The 6,000-nt window shown below is 41.5% G+C and overlaps 1 protein-coding gene across 1 annotated transcript in view; it reads left to right on the top strand.

Moving 5' to 3' along the window:
- The window catches only part of Impg1 (interphotoreceptor matrix proteoglycan 1), a 134,124-nt gene that overhangs the window by 97,669 nt on the left and 30,455 nt on the right, over positions 1–6,000 (top strand). The window lies entirely within an intron of this gene.

The following is a 6,000-nucleotide window of genomic DNA, read 5'->3' as shown; positions in this document are numbered from 1 at the left end:
GCTAGTGTATGCAATGGTGTCAGCGTTTAGAAGCTGATTATGGGATGGATCCCTGGATACGGCAGTCTCTAAATGGTCCATCCTTTCATCTCAGTTTCTTTCAGTGTGATCCCTTCAGCCTCCCCTAGCAACCCTTCGGTAAATAATACAACTATCATTAAATCCATCGTTAGCATTCAGATTATATCCACCAGTGTACTGTTTGCTCTTTACTTTCTGATTTCCATGACTTTGAAGCGTGGTCTCCTCAGGTTAGCCTTCTATGTATGTATTGCTAGTTCCCCTGAGCATCTCACTACAATTTCCAGTGTAGCATCAATAGACACCTGGTGATGCCTTGAAACCTCAGTTTCAAGTTTCAGAGACTCTTTCCTTTCTGAGGAAACACTACTCTCTCAGCCTTGTGCAGTGCACTCACCGGAACTTCTTCAGAATTTCCCAGGTCTTTCCCCCAGTGAGTTCTCTGATCCCTCTGCCCCAGGTTTCCTCTTGTGCCTTGGAATACATTCTTCAGCAATGCTTGCCATTATAAATAAGAGGTAAAGGCAGATATTTTTTTTCACTTGCCAGTTATCCACGAATGAAGGTGTAAAATTATTTTGTAAAAAATCTTCACACTGTCATAGGACTTAATGACATCTGTGCTTCCTGTAGTACTAGAGAAAACTAATCCTTTTTTTTTTTCTTTTTAAGCTTGAGGTTCATTTTATTGGTGATTAGAAGAGAAACCATGGGGTAGCAGGCAGCTGAAGGAGAGTATTCTTCAGAGTAATAATTTTTAGAGTGTCAGCGTGATCATGCTTAGAATTTTAGCCTGTTTCCAAAGAACAGACAGAAAGGGAGAAAAGGAAAAAAAATACACTTTTTTCAGTTATAATTCAGAAAAGCAGACAGGCTCAGCAGTGAACATCTGCAAGCCACTGCCCACATTCAGTCTTGAGTCTCCTTAGATGTACCCTCTCCATTTTCCAAAAGCTGTCCCTGGTGGTTTTCTTTGTTTGTTTGTTTTGTTTTAATAACCATTTCTCCCACTTTCTTGGATTGCTTCCTCATTTTAACTGAACAATCCTAAGAAAGGATGTCTAGGAGAATTCCCTCTTCAGCTACCATGACCATTGGCAGATACTGGACCATTCAATGGGGTCTCACTGCCCCCCAAGCCAGGGGTCCCCTGAACATGATGCTCTTCCTCCTACACCCTTCTCCTTTGTATTTGCTGTGCAACTGATTCCTTTGCCTCCTCTCCCACTGGGTTTATTTCCAGAGCACTTACACACACACACACACACACACACACACACACATTCAGATTCACGACATTCTGAATCTTCTGATGTGTTACTTGGAGGGTTGTCTATCTGGCTCCCACCACTATGCAGTGAGCTCTCGGAGACTGACAGCTGTTTTGTTCATTGATGTGTCTGAGCAGCAGGACCAGCAAAAGAGAAGCTCTCCATATCTATTCAGTCATTAAAATGAATTAATAAGAGACACATTTCCTAGTTCTATAAAATGAAAGGGGTTGTAATTTAAAAAGTAGTGTTTCATATAAAACTAAGAACGTGCTGGCTGTGCCAACTGAAGATCTAAAGAATTTCACAGAATATCTTCTTAGACTATTTCAACATGAAATGGGCAAATGCTTGAGGTGTATGCCCGACAGGTTGGATGTGATCTCATTCTGTCTGCTCTCTTTTCCTTTGTCTTCTTCTGGCTACCAGTATGACTGCCCACCTCCCACCCTCCCCACTCCCTATCGCCCCCAACCCTCCCACAATCTTACCTTCAGCTGTTGGCCTCTCTCTCTTTGGGTATCAGCTGTCCCGTGCTCATCTGCTTTGAGTTGGCCCATTTTAACTGTGGCCTTGACTTTGAACAGATCCCCCTTCCTAGAGAGGGATGGAAATAACCATCCCCTCTCTCTGTAGCTGGGCTTTATGCTAGAGCCTCACCATGCACAAACACTTGACCCCTTTGTAGGACCCATACACTCTCTCTCTAACATAGTTAGTCTGAGTCTTTTATTTTTCATATTTCACAGTGAAATAAGTGGCCTTGGTTGTAGCTCTTGACTTCCTATCGCAGCATTTCAAACTCAATAATAGAATAACCTGTGTCATTGCCATGTCTCATATTTACATAAGAATAAGGTAAAGGCATAATTACTTACATTAGAAGTCATGGCAAGATTTGAATATCCGCCCCCCCCCCAGAGGAGCTGACTATTGCCTCAGTAGATTCAGTCTTGAGCTATTAAAAGAAAGAATAGAAGAATTTTTAATTTTTTTCTTTTCTTTTTGAGATTAAGAGAAAATGCAAAGCACAATTAAGGTTCCTAGATTTGGCAAAGAAAAATAAAAGATTGTAGACAAGACTGAATTTTCCATAAACACAAGAGTAATTTTTTTTTTAGCCGACAAGTGTTTGAATTGGTGCTTTATATTTTATCAAGCAGCCCTACATTTCAATGCCTATTTGTTATGCCACTGAGATGGCTCAGGTAGGTTCACTGTGGATGTAAAGAGTTAGTCTTAAGATGACACAGAAGGAGAAAAGTACAAAGTCCCTGACTAAGGACATGAAGCACAGCCGATCTTAAGCTGAAGTAAGAAAGGAGCAAGTGGTGAGATGCTGGCCCCGGAGAAGCACACTCAAGACATCCGTCATGGGCCTCCACGCCTCTCATTTCCCAGCCTCTATCATCTGTAGGAGCACAGAGTGCATATCCCAGAAGCACAGACTCAAATGCACGCACAAGGAAGTCAGACCAAATCTTGGCTAGCACTGAGACACTGTCAATGTACCCGTTCTGGTGCCTTGCGCAGATAGCTTAGCACAAGCTATGTCAAAACATTGTGTGTTGAGTGAATTAAGTGACAGAAGTGTACTTCTACAGTTCTACTGTTAAGGAAGTCCAAAATCTAGATTGGTGCCTAGCCTAATCATCATCAGGGAGGCTTCACCCAGCAACTGATGGAAATAGATGCAGAGACCCACAACCAAACACTAGGCGGAGTTTAGGGAATCCCAAGGAAGAGGTGGGGTGGGGAGGACACTACAAGAATACCCACAGTATCAACTAACCTGGGTCTACAGGGACTCAGAGACTGAACTATCAGAGAGCCTGCATGGAGCTGACCTAGACCCTCTACACATATGTTACAGTTGTGTAGCTTGGTCTTCTTACAGACTCCTAACTGCAATCAGAAGCTGTCTCTGACTCCCTTGCCTGCTTTTGAGCCCGTTTTCCTCATACTGGGTTGCCCTGTCCAGTCTTACTACAAGGAGATGTGCCTAGTCTCACTGCCATGTGTGTCTTGATATGCCGTGTGTAGTTGATGTTCATGGGTGGCTTGCCCTTTTTTGAAGAGAAACGGAGGACGGGGAGTGGATAGGGCTTCAGAGAGGGACTGGGAAGAGAGGGGGGGAGGAAAAACTGTGGTCAGGTTGTAATATATGAAAGAAGAATAATTTTTAAAAGTTAAAACAAAAGAATTCCAAAATCAAGCTCCTATTGACAGACTGGATCCCTGGTGATGGTGCTTCTCCTGGGTTGCTCATGGATGCCTTCTAGAGTCTCTCATATCTGTTCAGATGAGGGTACTAATACCAGTATCATCCATCAAGGGCTCTCCTCTCACAACATGCCTATCTCCCTATGGCCTCATCTCCAAATGTTATTATATTGTGGGATAAGAGTTCTCCACATGAATTTGGGAGGTATAGAAGCATTCAGCTCATAGGAAATGAAGATTTGGATTTAAAAAATCTCAGTTTATATGCACAGAGAGCATAGACGTCAGCAAATATTATTTCTGGCAGTTGACTGAATTATGATTAGACACATCTAGGAACTTTGTGCTGGGGTCGACGAGGGTCCGCCCCTGAAATGGAAGCATAACTCAACCAATAGCAAGGTTTTATTTTTAAGAAAGTAATGAAGCTGATATGATTCTGCCTCTCAGAGCTGTTTAGAACTTGGAGTTTCAGTTTTGGTGATTGCACTGTGGTAAATTATTTGAGTGCAAGTCCAAAGATGCTATCAACGTTCAGACAGACCATTCATCATACTTAGCATGCAGGTTTCAGCAGAACTTTCCCACGGATTTGCCAAAATGCCACTGGAAGTAATCATAGAAAATTGCCTGCTTTGTTCACTGAGTCCCCTAAGTGCAATCAGTGGCTCCAGAATTAGGTTTCTTGGACTACCTTAATAATCCATCAATCTCTCTATCTGAAGGGTTCATATAGCTACTTTCTTGGTTCATAAATACTTACTGTTTTTAATTTTGTACCAAAAATGGAACGGACTTCAGCAGTCCTATGTGAAAGTGATGAAAAGGCTTGAAATATTATCACATACTTACCAAGTTGCACGTTCAATATAAAGTCCACATATACATCACCCGTACCTTTATATCCTCAGCACCAGTCTGCAAACAGTCAACATATTCAATCTGAATAGCCAGTTCTGAAAAAAAAATATAGATAGATAGATAGATAGATAGATAGATAGATAGATAGATAGATAGATAGATAGATTAGTAGAAGTTTAGGTCATAAGGCTACCAAAATGTGATCATTGAACCCAAAAAAAAAAGTTCAGTTGTGCAAAATTCAGGTTTGCAATATTAGAAAGTAAATAAAAATCTCTGAACCAAAGCTGCAGAAAGTTATCTGGAAATTCCAGGTGAGGGTGTGGCTCTAAACCTATGCCAGTGCCATCTGTGGTTTAGTCCAAGTCTACTCTAGTGCTTAGTAACTCTTTAATCTGGTCTGCAGGTATGCTAAGTCTACCTGGACAGTAATTCTAGAAAGTCGAATTGGCTGATGCTCTTCTCATCTCATACATGTAGAATCTCAGGTCTGGATAAAGTGAGTCCGGGGTCCCATGCTTTGTCTCCCTGGGTTTGAATACAGCACAGCCTGCCCTTTCTATACCAATCTCCCTTTTAAAAAATGATTGCTGGTCCATCCTTTCATCTTAGCTCCAAACTTTGTCTCTGTTACTCCTCCCATGGGTAATTTGTTCCCTAGTCTAAGGAGAAATGAAGTATCCACACTTTGGTCTTCCTTCTTCTTCATTTTCTTGTGTTTTTCAAATTGTATCTTGGGTATTCTAAGTTTCTGGGCTAATATCCACTTATCAGTGAGCGCATATCAAGTGACTTCTTTTGTGATTGGGTTACCTCACTCAGGATGATATCCTCCAGATACATCCATTTGCCCAAGAATTTCATAAATTCATTGTTTTTAATATCTGAGGAGTACTCCATTGTGTAAATGTACCACATTTTTTGTATCCATTCCTCTGTTGAGGGATATCTGGGTTCTTTCCAGCTTCTGACTATTATAAATAAGGGTGCTATGAACATAGTGGAGCATGTGTCCTTATTACAAGTTGGAACGTCTTCTGGGTATATGCTCAGGAGAGGTATTGCTGGATCTCCCGGTAGTACTATGTCCAATTTTCTGAGGAACCGCCAGACTGACTTCCAGAGTGGTTATACAAGCTTGCAATCTTACCACCCGGAGATCCACCCCATAATCAGCCACCAAACGCAGACACTATTGCATATGCCAGCAAGACTTTGCTGAAAAGACCCTGATATAGCTGTCTCATGTGAGGCTATGCCAATGCCTGGCAAATACAGAAGTGGATGCTCACAGTCATCTATTGGATGGAACACAGGGCCCCCAATGGAGGAGCTAGAGAAAGTACCCAAGAAGCTAAAGGGGTGGGAGTGGGTGGGTAGGGGAGCAGGGCGGGGGGAGGGTATAGGGAACTTTTGGGATAGCATTTGAAATGTAAATAAAGAAAATATCTAATAAAAAATTCCTTTTCATCTATGTTAACTACCCTAGCCTGTATTTTTGTTGGCCTACTAGTAATAAAAACGGTATCTATTAAGGGTATCTATTAAGCTGAGTCAAAAAAAAAAGATTGAATTTTTCAATGTAAATGTGGTATCTTTCCTTAAGTTTAATTAACTTTGTGTT

Source organism: Mus caroli, chromosome 9 (genome assembly GCF_900094665.2).
Source record: "Mus caroli chromosome 9, CAROLI_EIJ_v1.1, whole genome shotgun sequence".
Lineage (NCBI taxonomy): Eukaryota > Metazoa > Chordata > Mammalia > Rodentia > Muridae > Mus > Mus caroli.
This window is presented reverse-complemented; position numbering and strand designations above follow the sequence as displayed.